Source organism: Anser anser (assembly GCF_964211835.1).
Source record: "Anser anser genome assembly, chromosome: 5".
Taxonomy (NCBI): domain Eukaryota; kingdom Metazoa; phylum Chordata; class Aves; order Anseriformes; family Anatidae; genus Anser; species Anser anser.
Genome location: NC_139725.1, coordinates 34,989,358 through 35,006,913, shown reverse-complemented (window position 1 = coordinate 35,006,913; position 17,556 = coordinate 34,989,358). Strand labels below are relative to the sequence as shown.

The 17,556-nt window shown below is 43.5% G+C and overlaps 1 protein-coding gene across 6 annotated transcripts in view; it reads left to right on the top strand.

The window, feature by feature from the left end:
* LRP4 (LDL receptor related protein 4) overlaps positions 1 to 17,556 on the top strand; it is an 89,751-nt gene that overhangs the window by 22,297 nt on the left and 49,898 nt on the right. Inside the window, exon 1 of one of the 6 annotated variants that reach the window (XM_083839443.1) lies at positions 8,471 to 8,489. The exons of the other annotated variants lie outside the window; for them this stretch is intronic. The gene's annotated coding sequence lies outside the window, so the exon portion shown is untranslated. Of the gene's footprint in view, positions 1 to 8,470; positions 8,490 to 17,556 lie in introns of those variants that run through there. 6 annotated transcript variants of the gene reach the window in all.

Sequence of the window (17,556 nt, the reverse complement as noted above, 5' to 3'; positions counted from 1 at the left end):
GATTCATGAGCGGTTCAGATGTCTCCACCACAAGGGTGGTAACCTCATCTGTTGTCCCAGTTTGAACAGTCATTGCTCGTGAATCAACACCCTCTGTAGGCTTTTGTTCGCTGCATTTTTGTGTAAGAAAGAATTCAGACCTGCAGAGAGCATTATCTTAAATAACAGAAGATCTTTAGGCCTTTTAGGCATTTTTTTTTTTTTCAGGCCCAGAGTTCTTTTATCTGTGGAGCAGGTGGATGCCCTGTCTGTGCCTCAGCTCCTCTGGAAGGGCAGTTTGACTGTTTCTGCATCTTTGTGAGATCCATTGAGTAATTTCTAGGCTACACGTACTCAAAGGCTTCCTCCCCGCCTAACCAGGGAAGAACCACCTTGTTGATCCCTGCCTTCTGCAACTGTTCACTAAAATCTTCTTTGGCTTGAAATGGCTCATCTGCTCACAAGAGAAACCCATTGTTTCTCTGTTTCTTTTGTTTGTGACCTGCCTTCTGTGAAGTGGAAGATGAGGAGTTGTAATCTTTTGCTGCTCTTTGTGCAAATTGCAGACTAGAACAAAATTAGTTCCTTAGGTTAAGTTTTCCAGTCATTGTCCTTAGATTTTTTTTTTCCCCTTTGCTTCTGTTCTTGTTTGTTAAGGTCTATTCTTCACCCACAGTTCTTCAGAAAACTTGAGAGCAAACACTGAAGCTGAAAAGGAGCGTCCAAAAAATAAGTGATTCCTGTGATATTCTGTAGTAATGTTTTGTTGGTTGGTTCTGCTGGAGAAGTAAACTCTTGATGGCAGTAATACTTATGCTGGAGGGAGAAGAGAAGCTCAGATGATGAGTTTCTGAGAAATGACCCATAACCACTTTTCGTGCTGCAGATGCTTTTGAACAAACTGGCAGGGAGAAGGGGTGGCAGGCACTTGCCTACTTTAAACACTTGACAAAAAACCCCGTTTAGCTTAATCAGGCATGCAGGGCCAAATCTAACGTGGTTACAGTATGGAACTAATGGGAGATGCAGGGCAAATTAAACTTATGTACAACCCATCAGTTGTAGAATAAAAATAAACAGTACTCAGAAGCCTTCGAGCAAGGAAGGGAGTGAGGCAGAGATGACATCTTCGGTGTGTACATCTTGACTTCCCCACTCAGGCGAAACAGCCTCTGAGCTTGGGCTTCCCCTTAAGTGACTGGGACAGCTGCCAAAACACCTACATTTGCTAGCTAATGTACTGCGTGCAGTACATTGGTCCTGCAGGTTAATCTGGGTAAGGCATGATGTGATATCTGGGTTGGTTTTGGTCTTTTCCTTGAACAATGTCGTAACAACACGCTTTGCATCCTGTATTTCAAGGTCTTAAAATAAACGTGGCAGGGATGCTTAAACTGACTATTAAAGTGTTGTGAGGAAAGAGGGCCATCAGTTATGCCACAGAAGACTAGATATGCCTAAGGAGCCAGTTTCCCTGACCTTGCAGTCTGCATATCGATGTCTTTGAGGTATCTGCGATAGGGCTCTGTGCCCTTTAGAGACAAGTAGAAGAGGAGAGGCTTACAGGAGGGAAATGACCGTAGCTCTGTAAGGAGATAATTATTCTGTTGCAGGATAGGTCTGGGCTGAGCTGAGCATGCAGCTGAGCATGCATCCTTCTCTAGTCCTGCACTATCCAGCCTAAGGAGAACCCTTGTGTGTAAAGGGCTTGATGCCAGTGTGGCGATGCTGGGTACTTGGTGGTCCTAGCAAGTAAGACTCACTTTAACTACTTAAACAATGAGATCTGTGAGTACAATACACAGATTTTCCTGCTATACCATTTGGTGGCAAATTAAACTCAATTCCCCCATGGATGAATTCCAGAGCTCTGTATATTCTTACATTGTAACCAAATGGAAGTTAACTTTTTTTATTTTCAGATCTGCAAAGATGTGGTGGGACTACATCTATGAAATCTATATAGTGATAGCTACAGAGTAGAACTGGGAGGATTTCCATTGCTGATGTTTGCATAGAAAGACTTGGTTTTGCTGCTATCTCAGCCAAAGCAGCAAAAGCTGCCTCCTCCTAAAAGTTCTAGAGACACATAAACTGAAACCAAACGAAAATGCCGTCCATTCCTATGAAAATATTGCTTCTTGGACTTGAAACTCCTTTTTAGAGTAATGAAGCAAAAAACTTTAATCCAAAATCCATCTGCTTGAGAAACTGGTCTGAATCTAAACCAGAACACAAGTTTCTGTAACAACAACAACAAAAAAGTACAAACCTAGTAGCCAGCTAGACTGCAACAAGTTATTGCGCAAAGTTATCATGCTGGCAGATAGCACAAAATGAAATGTGCAAAACTAAGTCAAACTCTTACCAAATCCTGAACTGGCATGTGCAACTTTGAGTTGGATACAGGGATAATTCCATAAATCAAACTTTAAAAGTCTGGGAAAGAGAAGTAAAAGTAGAGACTTAGAAGGAAATCTTCTAATTCTGTGAGTAAAATACAAAAGTTGAGAGAAGGCAAGAAAAGATAATACTAGAAATAAAACATTATTCATTGGTATATTTTCATTTCTATTATTGGTCTCCATGCGACGTAGCCTTCTCTTGAAAACTTTGTGAAGGCAAGCACTTCATATGTTGAATCCACTTTTGGGAGAAGCTCAAGTGTGGCGTCTCTTACATGTGGGTAACACTTGCAGAGCTTGTTTTGCCAATAAAATTATCTTTGAATTGACTGTGGTGGGATGTGGTGCAAGTTCTGATGCAACATGAGGTTCTTTGTAAGTGCAGATTTTGATGAGAACTCCTCTCTAAAATCTCTAGTAATTTTGTTTTCTTGTTGCTGTTGTGAATTGGCTCCTTCCTTTCTGTGGTCCATTGTTGTATGGTTGATCTTTGAAAACGAAATGTCTTCCATCTGCTTAAGAAATTTTGGTTTATCCTTGGAGGCCTGAACTACTGCCTTCCCTAGTAGGAAATAAACAATGCTTCCAACTGTCCCCAATTATCACCCACTTGCCTTTCTGCAGATCCATGTCTCTTGCAGGGGCACTAGAAGAAATGACTTATGGAGCATGAATTGCATTTTTGCTGTCTTCTGTTCCTTAATCTCTGTAAATGTAGTCCCTTCTTCCTGTTTAAACTTTGTAAATTAAACATACTACTTAAAGCATTTAAACAATAAGCTGGACAGTGGCTTGCTTGGAGCATATGCAGTAGCTTGTTTTAGGTGACGTAAGTGACTTGCTGTTATGTTCCTAAGGACACATTCAGGTAGCTGATTTGGAGTCCACGTTAGTATAATCTAGCTCTATGGGAAACATTGTCTTCAAAATACAGTTTGAGAGCAATATAAAGCCTGTGTTTCGGAATATCAGAATGAGAGGAATTTTTGTTCCTGCTGCCACTTGCTTTTGGTACTTCCGATACCTCTCTTGGTGATAGAGGGGGAAGAAATTGGTAGAAGTACCAGGACGCTCTCATGAGGATGAGGATGAGGCTGAGGATGGTTCTCTGCCTGGAATATATGTGACTTGGGCTATAGCTACACGACTTCCTTGATGCATGGGTTGTGGTTTCACACTAAACCTGATCTAAAGTAACTGTGGCTTACCTCACAAGAGCAGTCTCACCCTCTTGTCCCTTTGATAGGTTTGTGTGTGCGTGTGTCTGCTGGATGAGTGGCTTTGACTTGTTGATCTATCAGCAGAGCTAAGCTGCAAAATGGTGAAACCAGCAGTACCACAGATTGCACGGTATTTGCGAGCTGAACAGAATTGCTCTTCAGTGAGCAAGTCAGTATGGACTGATTGAAATATGAGGGATGGAGGGAGGCAAGGCCGACTTAGTTTTTTCCTTTGGCAGTGGTTTGCTGCTTCTTTGCTTTATCTTTGCTGTAGGTTGGAAGGACCAGCTCTGGGAACAAAGAGAGGGGAGAATTCAAGCACAAGATCCAGTTTCTGTAGCTTATGTAAAACATTACCTGTCATGCCTGTAATTAACAGTCCTAACTGTATTAGCATCAACATGCAGTGAAAGATTAACCTATAGTTATTAGAACTGGTGCAGTATGTTAATTAGTGATGCCTTTTGTGGGGAAAACATCTGTTCATTAAAACTTGAAGCAAATACCTCCTATCTTGTGTTTCTTGGGCTAACACAGGTTTATGTTCTGAGTTGTTGCCAGAGAAATTGTCATTCTAAATAAGAAAAGATTTATCCCCTTGCTAGCTTCCTTAATCTTGCTTTTAAATGACTTATGTGTAGTGAAGAGTTTTTTTGACCCTTAGATGGAGAATCTGGATTCGAGTTTTGTTCTTCCCACCTCTCCACTGATGTGGTGATGTAGTTTGACAAGCCTGGCGTGGGCATGCACACACAAGGAGGCACAATGCCACCTTTCTCCTGAGTTGATGTAGAAATGGCAGCGATTGCTCTAAGTGCCTGGCCGGTCAAAGGAAGACAGAGGTAGCTGTTTGGAAACATCAGCTGCCTAAGCAGCCGTTTCCCTTCTCCCTGAATGAATATGTGGGAGACTGAAGGGGAAGATCTGCACAGGCTGAATCTCACACATGAGTTGTCAATTGGATCGTGTAAAGATCCACTCTGATGGAAATCAGAGCTTTGCATTGTTATATCCAGTGTTTGCATACAATAAGGACAGCCCCTGCTGAAGAGTTCATAGTTTTTGCATGCAATAAATTGACAGATGTATCAAGTAACAAGAAAAAACATAATGAAATACTGATTAACATAGTAAATAAGGGCTCTTAAATGTTTTGCCCTTTAGTCTATATGTTGATAATTCTTGTCCTCGCCGTCCTCAGAATGCCTTTTTGTTGAAGCTGTGTTTCTCTATTCTTTTTCCCCCTTCTGACATGCTGCATACTGCACTATCACTAGTAAATGGATACATTTGGTATGTGTGGGGTCTGATACCAGGAGAATGAAAATTATTTTCAGATGTAATGCCTTTCTAAAAGGATCTTGCTGTGTTTGTCCTAGGTAGCACATGTTCCTGTTTTCTGCCAGTGTGTTCAATAAATGCTTGTCATTTAGTCCAATGAGGGATATCATATCTGAACCTATCTCACAAAGATCTTCTCAACCTTCATGTCTCTTTCGTTCTTTTCCATATACTGACTGTAGCAACTTTTAGGATGGATCACAAATGGATATTTAACCAAGTAACCACAAAGGTCAAGAAATATGAGAACAGACGCATAACTTGGACTTGGTTAGGAATCCAAGTGTTAAACCATGGATTCCTGACTTGGAATAGTTTAGCTGCAGCCAACTTCAAATAATAATTATTAAATGTTCCTTTTGCTGCTTTGTAGCAGGAAGCTAAATTGCTGGGTACAATTCTGTAAATACGTAGCTGGCCTTAGCAGCCATACTCCCAATAGCTTAAGTGTGTTTTTCTTTCTGAAAAGCTTTGGAGATTTTCTGTACAGAATTTGACTTGGGAGTGTCCCCTTTGCAGGCAGTGGCTTAATTGTTCACTGTGATAGTTGGACCAGGTGTGCCAACGGTTGAGACATTCTTTTTTTCGTCTAAGGATAGATGACAACTTGATTTTGGAGGCAACAGAATTTCTTCTTGCAAGGGTAAAAAACTGAACCATGGTAACTGGTTGTTTAAGAGCTCTTTTTTTCCTGCATACTGAAGCCAGTGGCTTTTTCCCAAATTAGAATGTTATGTTTTTAAACATTTACTGTACTCAAGTGTAGAATGATCTAATTCACCATGTTTATTCCTTTTCATAAGAATTTTCAGCATGGCAGCATGCATACCCTACTTCTAAATGTACAAACAATTGGTAAACAGACTGGAAGAAGAAAATAACTCCTGAGCCACTGTAGTAAATACGTCTGTAAAGCCGTAAACAGGAAATGACCCCAACTTCTTCTCCTGTCAGTTTGGCTCTGGGGCTATGGTCTCATGAGCAGTGAAGCTGAGTGAGAAATCCAGATGAACTGGGTGAGAAGGAATTAGAAGACCCTTCCAATTTCCCCTGCTCATCCCTCACTGTACCATTTTCCCTGATCTATTTCTTAAAAGGCTGTACAAAGACCTGTGCGAGCTCATGGAGAGTCATGGGGCTGGTGGTAGGGAAAGGAGGGCTGGGAGCCCTTTGAGCTACTGCTACTGATGAATACGAAACCGCAGTCTTGAAGTTTCTTTCCCATTTTGATCAAGTATCAGTTTGTTTCTGGAGGACCTGTGGGCTGTCTTACTGCTTAAGCATAGTCAAATCAAGACTGCTTCCTGTCCTTTGCTTGTCATGCACAGAAGAGGGTTTGTTTTGGGAGGATATCTGGCAAAGAAGTCAAGAAACTAGGTTATAGCATGAAGGGCAGGAGATTATATCTTCCACATGGAAAATAGTCATGCTCTTTTGAGGACTTGATACCTAAATCATGTTGTATGTACTTCAGTTTGCCAAGTATTTGTACAGTTTTAAGGAGGAACGTGGGAACAATTTCCAGAACGCTGCTGCTATTTGTAATTCTGCATTGTCTGATAGTGTACAAAAAAAATGGAGGGAGGGGAACGAACCTCTAAGCACTCTTCTTCTCAGAATCTGAAATTAATCAACTTTCAACCTCAGAATAAAGGACCAGGAGATGGAAAAGCTAACCGAGCTCAGCCTCTGAGGAAGCCCCAATTCCAAGCCGAGATGTATGCTATCATGACCCTAATGACACGTAGCTCAGAGGCATACTGTGATAAGCATGCAGTAGACTGATCTTGAGCCTTCAAGGCTTATTGGCTGAAGCTCCAAACGTACTAGATGTTCTTACTTAGTAGAGAATTATCTGTAGGAATAAATATTATGTTTTCACAGGGTTTAGGAATGGGAATGCAAGGTACAAGAAATACTTAGCAAATTCAGTCAAGATACAGCTCTACACTGAAACCTTTGCCCCCATCATATAAATCCTTTTTTTTTTTTGGTGACTGAAAAAAGTCATTTTACTGCATAACCACTAAAATAGATTACTACATAACTCTTCCGCTTAAGAGTGGAAAGACAGAAAAAAGTCTGCATCCAACTGAAAAAAAACCAGGAACTTCTCAAGGTAGATTGTAATTACTGGAGATAAAGTTCTGCTACAAATGGAAGTAACTAGAAGAGTAGCCCTGTGTTCTGCAGCATCTTAGCTGCTGTCCAGTTATTTTAGGTGGCGGTTATAACACTGAGAGACTTGGGTCATTCTTTGATCAGAGAAAGCACGGTATATTTGGCTGGATAACGTCACTTCTTGCAGCGCCCACAAGTTGTCTCAAAAGCTTGCTTCAGCTTGGCTTGTTGCACCCTACTCCTTAAAGTACAGTGGAATAAGAGAAGGAAAATGGCTCTCAAGTCAACTGAAGATGGAACAGCTTCTTTTCATGTTTTTCTGGCTCTGAGATGATGGTTCAAGTATGAGGCAACATGTCTGTGTGTAAGGTAAACTTTTGCTCTGTAGACAGAAGAGTTTAAAAACCTTTATTTAAAAAAAAAAAGTGCCAAAAATTCTTATTGCAGGACTGAATGGTGTGTCTGCTGAAATAAACTGTGGGCTTTGTGGGGAATCTGTGTTCTTTTATTTAGATATGCATCTCAGGTCTTGGAGCTTGGTCCAGGAAGTAGTATCAGAAGGAATTCTTAATAATATTGTTAATACTGGCTCTTCTCATGAGAAAAATCTGCAGGCATCTTTACCCTGCTTTTGGATGGAAACAATGGTTATTTCAATGTGTGTGCATATCTTCTCGCCCAAAAAAAACTGGTCCCAGAGAATAAGTTTCATGAAAATAGGCAGCACAATAAAGGGGAGGCACCACCTAAGTGACTGGATTGTAGGTGAAGATTACTTGTGAGTTTGCATTTTGTTAGACATCAAAGAATGCATTCCCTACGTTTGGCAAGAGACGTACCAAAACTGACTAACTATTCGAGATGAACCCATCTGAAACTGGCTTTTTTAGTTCTGCTTCTCATGGAGCTCTTGAGGTTAATCAGGTGTGCACGTTGGAGTCTCGCTGGACATATGCCTATTTCCAGGTTCCCAAGCAGTGGCAGTGGTCCAAGGAGGTTCACCAAGCTCAGGAGATAATTCAATCCGTGCTCGTGAGGAGACAGAAGTCTTCAGTGGGCTTTAATTGGGTTGCACTTCAGGACTGCTCCAAAGCTTTGGCTCATATAGGACGTGGCTGCTTGGCTGCAGAGCGATATTTCTGGTGAGAGAAGCACGTGAAACTTGTGTTCCGAGCGGCTGGCTGGTTCCCAGACAGGAACGAAAGGTTGTGTTTGTTTGTTTTGCTGTGTTTGTTTGTTTTGTTTAAACCTGTTAAATTGTTGGACTGGATTTGATGTGTTAGTGGTCTGATATTCTGCTTGTCCCCCACTGAAGGTCCATGGAGGCTGTCTTCGCTTGTATAGGAGCAAATTTAACCAGGCTGTCTGAAGTAATGACCCCTCCCAGGGGTCTGTCCTGGGCCTTGGAATGGCTGAATAAGAGGTAAAATAGTGCTGAATGTCACAGTTTACAGCCTGGCAACTTGCATTTATTTTAGTGGGCTGGATTATAAACTGGTGCTTTGGGAGCTGTGCACAAGTGTCCTGAGGTAACATCTTGCCAGATAAGATCCTCCGGATTGCTGGGTCTGGGCTGATTGAACTGGAAGGAGCTGCAGGCAGGATGCTCTTCTCCCTCTGCAGACTTGAATCTCTTGGTCTTCAAGTCGTGTTATGAGGCCTGTGTGCCTCAGCCTCAGCGTGGACGGAGCAGAGAAGCAAGCTGAGAGGTTTTGCTGAGGGCAGAGAGAGGAAGGGAAGACGTCCTACGTGCTTCCAAACCTCCTCAGCGCCTCAGAGCACACGAGGGACACTTCACAATGCTGGTTGAACCACTTTTGATGGTCCTTCCTAATTAGTCACATCAGAAAAGGCCAGGGATCTTTATTTCTTTTACTGATTTTTTCTTCTCGCTTTTTTTTTTCTTTCTCTTTTGTCTTGCTTTCAGTTCACCCATCTGCATCTGGTCTTGCCCGGGCAGCTGCTGCTCTATTTGTATGTTCCCTGGGGGAGCTCTGGTGCTCCTTTAAGATCTCCTGTTGCTTTGGGAATTCACCTTTTAGACATGGTGCTTCATTAGCCTCACTCATTTATTTAGTACTGTGAGAAAAGATTTCCCCTCCCAAAAAGCAGAAGAACGGGTTTCTAGCAGCATCTGCTTGAGCAAAGAGTGTCTGTGTAAATAGAGCGTGTTTGAAAGCCTCTGCAATTGGCAAAGGAGCGGCTGGGGAGTTTTTGAAGCAATATTGCTTGACCGAGCTGGCACTACGTGGCCCTTTGGAGGTGAGGGCTGAAGAATTCCTGTCTGCTCTTTCTAGCCTGGGGAAGGTTTGGGGTTCGTGAGTGGCCTCGCTGCCCTTCCGAACCATTCCAAACCAGAGAAAGGAGACTTTCTGGATTTTTTTGACCTCCAGGTTCTGTGTTTTCTCGTGGTTTGCTGCACCTCTCCCCCGTCGGGTGTTGTGTGAGAGCCGTCCCCTCTGCAGGCGCTTGTGGGAACGGCCCCGGCCTCACTTATCACCAGTGACAAATCAATGGCAGCCTTCAGAAAGCTGGCCCCCAGGATCCCTGCTCGGCCCAGCTCTGGAGCAGTGGGAGGCTTCCCTGGCAGATAAAGGGCTCCTTCCAGCTCTGACTTGTTGCCTTAAATCTAACTGAGGAAACCTTTTCATTCCCTATAGCAGCAGCCCCCTCCCTTCTCAATTTGTCTTAGGGAAGGTGGCGCTGGGTGGAAGGGGGGCACCTGGGGAGGGGGGGGAACGGGAATGGGGGAACATTTGGGTTTGTAGCGGTTTTTCTGTTTCCCGTTCACAATAGTCTGGCTGGTGCATGCGGAGCTGGGCTCACAAAGCCTCCCCAAAGTGCCTGGAGTCCCGCAGGGCTCCTCAGTGCAAGTTTGCTGTGTGTATTCCTACCGACAATACAGCTGGGCCCAGCAACGGGCTTCAGCTTTGGGCAAATATTTCTACAGCTTTCCCTTAATCACTTCGAGGGGAGGAGGGTGAGATGGGTTTGAGAGGTGGGAGGGGGGGAAAGAAAATTTGTATACAGGAGGGAGGGCAAAACAGAGATGGGTGGAGGGGGATTTATCTCCAGCTTCTGTGGTCCAGCCTTTTAAAGGGAGCCTTTGTCAGCGTTCAGCATCCACATTAAAGCTGGAGGGTTTGGGGGGCATCAGTGTTGGATCTGAGAGAGGAGAGAGGTTTGGGCAGACAGCACGTAATGGTTTGGGTTCAGCCAGTCTCCTTTAGGGTTTTTCTTTTAGTAGGAGACATTAGCTGACATATCCCTTCTGGGTGGTTTCATCTAAAGTGTTGGCGTAGGCTGAAAGGGCAGACTTTTCTCATGTTAAGTATGTCTAGCTTATTTCTGCTCAACTGTTTTGTATGTTTTTATACTTGATTTTATGTTCCCTCTACTACCTGTGAACTATCTCTCTATTTCTAGTTTATTTGATCTGGGTCCCAGCTCCAGATGTGAAAGAAATCAGAGCATTGATATCTGTTTAAAGCAAGTTACTGAAGCTTGACTGCCTGATAGGTTTTAGCCTTAGGAGTTCCTTGCACCTCTGATTGTAGTTCTGGAATAGCCTGGTAACCTCTTACCTACGTGCTGTTTCTGTCCTCTCTTTCTAAAGCTCTCGTGATGGTATTTAAATGGCATGAAACTACTTGTGTGTGACGAGAGACCATACAAGCTCACTTCTCACCAGCATTAAGGGTAAAAAGTAGCCAGGCAGCCTCCTTTAAACATTCTTTTCCATCCCTGCAGGGCTCCCAGCGAGCCTGCAGTTCAGGGCTAAATTTTTACTTTGGATACTCTGTGTAGCAGGCATTATTTGTGTATTAAAGACTAAAATAACTTCTTACACCGGATGCTCTTGTTGTAGTAGAAATGATGCCAGAAGCATCATCTTTGTTCCAAATCATGTCAGAATTTAAAATTGGCCAGGAGCTGCTTACCTGTGTCAGCATTGTTCTAAGGTCGTAGTTCTAGAGATGCTTCAGTCTGAATGTAACTACGGGCTGCTCATATGGAGGGTGGACTTCCTGAACTCTGGCCAAGGCCTGGCTCGTCTTCTATTTCCAGTCAGTTAAATCCCAGCAAAATTTCCAAACTGAATCCAGTCTCTAAGCGATTGGCAGAATTATGTAAGTAAAGATTATTCTGTGTCAGCATGTGGGAGAATATGCAGGTTGAGAGAAGGAAAGACTGCTGTGCTATGGTAAAGCTCACAGTAAAGTTCTTAGTGTGGATACAGGGAATACTTTCAAATGAGGGACATCCATGCCTCTCATTTGGAGATGAGGGTAGAATGAGTTGTTTTTTGTTTTTGTTTTTGTTTTTGTTTTTGTTTTTTTTTTGTGGGAAGAAATTACTGACATGCCAAATACAGACCTGAGTCAAAAGAGTGTGCATAAGTATCCTTACGGAGATTTTTTTTTTTTTAAAGCATCCTTATCCTCACTGGCATCTGGTGACTGCCCCTTTCTTCCATATTGTTCACGATGCAATATTTGTAGAGGCATTTTATCCTTACATCATCACAACTGCAACTGAGGGCAAGGTTTGTAGGGAAAGAGAACAACTTCAGTTAGACTGGCTTATGAGCCTGGAAAAAGACACGCTTTTGGGAACACAATTTCTCCTGAGAAGTAAAATAGAATAAACCTTTAAGTGCAAGTTCAGAACAATTGCTTTGAGTGCAGTGTGTGTTAATGAATTAGAAATTGAAGAGAAGGTTTCTTATACCTCTGAAACAGAAGGCCATGTGTGTGAGAGGAGTGGTGCCATAGGAACCAAGTCTACCATAGTCCCTGACTCATTTTCACTCTTTTCAGTTGCTTAAAGTTTGACCAGCTTCTAAAACTTCTAACTTTCCAAGGCTGAAACGTGAGGGGGAGAGAGAAGGTTTTCTACTTAAAACCCTCTGTAAAACTACAGTTAAAAATGGTTCAGTGAGTTTGTAGAATAAAGATAGAGGGAAAACGCTTTGTTTTCCCACGTTTAAAATCTTGCCATTCGGCAGAGAAACTTGTGCATGGTTTGTAAGCCTCCCATGCTCCAGAAATAGAAAAAGTGGAAAGTACTCAAAGACTCTCTGCTCTCTCTGAAATCCACCCGCGTATGGTGGAGTTGTAAATCTTTGAAAATCAATACTGGTATGTGTTGAGTAGAGGTTAAAAAGGCAGACAGCAAAAGCCTCTTCGACTTCTCTCTGTGATGAACATTGGCTATTCAGTGTCCGGCTTGAGTTGAACAGGAGCTCTGCTCCAAGTATTAGCCCAAGTGCAGGGCTGCAGAGGAACTGGGGTCTAGATAATGCCTTCTGAGAGGAGGCTGCCTGCTGGGCTGAGCAGGCAGTGAGGAGGAGGAGAAGACAGCTTGAGTAGGCTATTTCTATGCAATACAATGCAGTAATGAAGATTGCGTTGCAATGCAAAAAATAACATAGAGTTCCCTATATAGTTGATTCTGTCATCCCGCAAGTCAGTAAAGCCAGTGCACAAAACATGCAGCTGTGTGATTCCAGATAGTAAAGCAACCTGTCTGCCTGGGCAAGTTCTTTCATGTAATTTTGAAGGGTTAACTTTTCACTAGCTGTTTTCCATCTTGATCACTTAGCTGTTTTTTTGCAGTCATCTTGCATCGGCTTAAACTTAGGTATGTGTTCTCAGTCAGAATAGAGAGAGGGCTCACTGTCTTCACCTGATTTGGATCAGGTTTGAATTTCTGGGCACTCCAGGTAAGCAGAGTTGTTGTTCAAGGCTGAAAGAGCATCCTTCCTCTGAGAAGGTAGAATGAGCCCACTTGAAATGCCATGCTGGTGTGTATATTGTGTATCTGTTCTTGTAGTGTTGCTGTAGAGAGAGTGGTAGGAGCTGAGAAGGAAAGAGTAACAGGAGAAAAATTATGGAAGTAGGGAAGTTTATTAGGTAACAGAAAAGTGATGAGGGCATCTGGGCAGGTGTGAGATGGGAGATGCTGCCTCCTGCTCGCCTTTTCTACGTCTTGCCTGTGTTTCGTGCTCCCAAGTCTCACTTTTCTGTAGTGGCTTGCCAAAAAGCAGCTTATATCTTTCAGGTTCTTTTCTTTTGCCTGTCCTTTTTCTTAGGAAAAGGAGATTTGAAGTTTGAGAGGCCTGAGACTGACTGGTTTGCCATGGTGTTTTACTTCTCTACCACCTGTATTGCTCTCTTTTCCTTCCATTGTGTTTTAAATGTACTGTGTTGTCAGTATCAGCTGGCTTTATTTTCTTCTGAAGCATGCTGTATGATACTATTTTTGCCAGGCTGTTGCTCAGTCCTGCTGTGAGATTTTTTTCATACCAGGAAGCAAACCTTTCAAATTCATATCTGTAGAAGTAAATTTACTAAAATCTTTCTGTAACAGTTGGTGTGCTAGACCTGGCCCTTCAGTTTCCTTCAGTGAAAAGAGGGAGAGGTGGTGTTTGGGAGTCACGGTGTGTCCACTCTTAGCATGCTCTCCACTGCTGGCCCTGGGGTTAACTTGTTCCTCGTACAGCGTTCATTGTGTCTGATTCTTTGCACTGACACATTCCCCATTTTGGAGAGGAACGTGTGTAAGCGTGTGTGTATACATACGTACGTACTACAAGGTTATTTTTTCCTTGGAGTTGTCCCATAGCATCTCCCTCCTATTTTCGCTCCTTTAGGAAGAGGAGAGCCAAGTCTCTCCTAACAGTGCCGCTTGTAGCCTCTTGCAGCCTCTTTTGACCCATTCCCTGGTGAATGAGAGAGCTGAGCAAAGGCCACAGGTCTGCCCATGAGAAACACAAGGAACATGAGTTGAGATCCATGTTAATTTCCCCCCGGAAACTGCCTCTCTGTAATTACAGTTCCAACATCCTCCAGAAGAAAAGGGCCCCGTCCCCCCTGCAGCCCCCCTGGCACACGCGATGCTCCTTGCAGCAGGGAAGGCAGGCGTGGAGCGGAGCAGGTCAGCTGGGGCCTGAGAACGCTCCCGGTCTCTGTCTTCCTTGCAGAAGGGGGGTGGGGGCTGTCTTTCCCCCCAGCCCCCTCCTTGCCCCTTCCCCCAAATCTCCCAAGTAAATACAATTTTATTTTATTATATTGCTGCCGATCTGCTGTTGTTTTTCATACAAAAAAGGTGGAAGGGGCAAGAAGGAACGAAAGAGTCTGGCGACAGGAAGAGATGAATTGCTGAAGAATGACACTGGCAGGGACTATTGTTCATTTTAACGCTGGAGCAGGAGCAGAGAGAAACGTTCACACGCCATTCTTGGGCATCCTGCTGGGCAGGCTAGGAAAGGGGCATTCCAGCTGGTCATGAGATTTGGCCGGACAGATTGAATTGGGCTGAATAGAGTGCTAGCTGTTTTTATTATTATTATTTTTTTTTCTTATAAAAGCCCACTGATTAATTGCAATGGAACCCGATTAAAGGGAGAGTCTGAAACCCACATAGACACTACAGACATAAAGCTGTCAGCCTACCAGCATGGGATAACTGGGCCTTAACCCTTTACGAGGCTCACAGGGGAGGGGGATGCTCACCAGAGTCAGCATTGCCCGGTCGGTGTTTACATGTTTGTGTGAGAGAAGACTTCTGTCATTTGGGGAAAGGGTTGCGTGCACAGCAGGAGCCCTGTAAGCAGACTCTACCTCATGAAAGACAAGTGGCTGAAGAATGAAAATAAGGTTTGGGGATATTGTGCTCATGGAGAGGTTGTATTGGAATTTGCTCAAATGTCGCTGGTTATATATTAATAATTTTGCGAGTTTAGCAACCCTTGTCCACATCTGTCTCCTCTTCTGGGCTTTCTTCAGTACAACAATAGGAAAAAATTCATGAAGGGACCTGGAAAGTTCCCCAGGCTCCTTGTGGATTTTTGCAAACAAACTTAGTAGAAACGCAAATAAACCTGTGGTCTATATGAAGTGAAAAAATGGGTAGGTATATAAAAGAATGTTGTAATCTATGCGAGAACAAAGCTGTAGTTCAGGTGAACATGGGAACTGATGCAGAGATTGAAAGCAGAGAGACAGGTTGGACATACATTATCTGAGCAGTGAAAGGATGGAGTTTCAAGATGCTTAGAGACCTCTTTCTGAGTGAAAACTCTGGTTTCATTTCAAATCAATGGAAAAAAAGGTCTAGGTTGTGATACTTCTGGTTCTCTTTATTTATCAGTCAACTGATTTAGTGTCCAGACATGGCTGAATGCTCTCTGCTCATTCTCCATCTTTAACATCATGATTGCAGTTTGCTTCTGCTGTTGAGAACAGATGAGTTATTCAAACAGACTCTTCAGGCTTTGAAAGGGGTCTCTGTGTTGCAGTGTGAGATTCTGGGGGGGAGGAAGCGCTCTAGCCCCCCAGCAATGTTTAGCTTCAAGCATGGCAGAGTAAAAGATGGCGATGTAAGATCTCTAATGAGTGTGCTGTTCGGCCGTTTTATCCTTTTCTACAGCAAACCCTGCACGTGTGTGCCCACTGGCTCGGAAATGTTTCCCTAGAGAGGTGAAAAGAGCAGGGATACAGTTGGTAGCAAACAAAGGTTCTTTGTGGGGCCTTTGGGAACGTGACAGAGGGATTACTTTTTGCTATCTAAAATCTTCCAGTTCACCTCTCCAAATAAGAAGGGTTTATAGGAGCAATAGGAGGTTCTTGAGCAGAAAGTTGCTCATCTTCCTTTTTCTTGTCCTGCATCTGTGGTTGCTTCCATCAGAAGCTGTCAGTGCAGGTTGTTCCCTCACTGGCTTGGCTTCACAGGAAGCAACTGGGGGAGTCTTCATGCTCAGCTCCTTCCTGTTGGGAGAAGGAAAAGCATCAAAACAGATGGAAATATCTTCATCCTCTCTTTGCATAGACGTTAGTATTAGATGTAGTGTTTGAGTATTCAAGGTAAGAAGGGCATTATGCGAAGTCCATACAATTCATCAGTGAAAATGGAGGATGGTATGAATAGACAGTTAAGATCTTGCTCTGTCTTCACTGCATCCTTTTCTTGAAAAGAGAGCCTGCTGCTAGAGCTGTTCCTGCAGGCAGCTGCGTACCGCTCCCTGTGAGAACATGGGCTCTGTGAAGATCCCAAGCGGGGAGACTGGAAGTCACCATCTGCTCTTGGTTGACCAAGGACGGGACTTAAGTTTCACGGTAACTCAGCCTTGACATAGCCAAGGAGCTAGGAATAACAGAATTTCCTCATTCTTATTCTGTATTTTGAATGTGGAGAAAGGAAGGTGGATGAGAACTACTGTAGTTAGAAAAAAAAAAAAAAAAAAAGGAGAAAGTGAGACCCAAAGAGTCTGCTTTTCACACAGCCTAGTGGGAGGTTGGACAGGGGAGTCGCTTCTGCACAAAAATACTCTTACTCGGTGGTGTCTTCCCGTATCTTGCTTCTTTTTTCTGTTTCTTCTGTTTGTTTGTGCCTCCCCCTCCTTCCTCCCTGCCACCTACTAGTCCTGCTGTAGTCCTTTCCTGCAGCTCTGTTAACGTTTAACAAATTTCCCTTCAGTTCCTATGTTTCTTTTGGCTGTAGCTCAAGGCAAACTCCCCAGATCCAAAACTAATTTAGGGCTCTGAGCAACAGTAGCATTTAAATGTTGGCTTCATGCCATCAGGCGGGCAGCCTCTTCACTGAGAAGAAATCTAATTCCAGTGTTTATTAGATCAACAGTGGCCTCAGGGCTGGACTTCCTTTAATGTTGGCCTTTTAATAATCGTAAGGCTAATACAGGAACTCGGGACCCCCAGAAGGGTCTCAGGAGCCTGGCTCTGACCTTTATTTTGGGAAGCAGGACTTGGATCTTGCTTAATTTGGGTCAGGGAGCGTAGGGGAGCAGAATGGTGAAGTGGAGCGGGAGGTGTTATTTTGACTTCCCAGGCAGCGTGTGTAAATCCTTCCCCATTTGTGCAATAGTGACTTTGATTTCCTGTGAGTTTGTTTTAATGAGCTCTCTGGGGTAAGGACCTAGGTAGGGCAGGGCAAATTGTGCTCTGATTAAGAAGTGGACTGGGACTGGGTAGGATCTGCGTTAATTTCTCCATTTGGCCACAGACTCTTGGGGAAGTCACTTAGGACTCAGGTTTCCAAGCACGAAGAGTGCCTGCGGTGGGAGGTATGAGTACTCAGTAATACCGAGAGTCAGGTCTAAATCTTCTGGGCCAGATGTGTAATGATAGGTAAATGTCTAATTTTCCGCTGTTTTTAAATTACTTAGGCACGCAAGTGCTCACAGATCTGTGCTGCTGGGCTTCCCCTCTCTGTTTTTGACTTGAAGGTAATACTTCCCAGCTTCAAGGGGTGCCGAAATAGTTCGTTAATGGAGAAAGGCTCTCCAGTAGTGGAGAAAGATGAGCTTCCATAATTAGGCCATGTTGCTTACTCTGCATCTTCCTCTGCCTGCCTCAGTGCCGTTGCTATTATTTTGTGGAAGGTGGAGGTGAAACCCAACGTCAACAATATGAAATTGGCTGTAAGGGATCCTCTGGTCCTTTTTCACTATTGAGGTTAGTTTTTCCGCC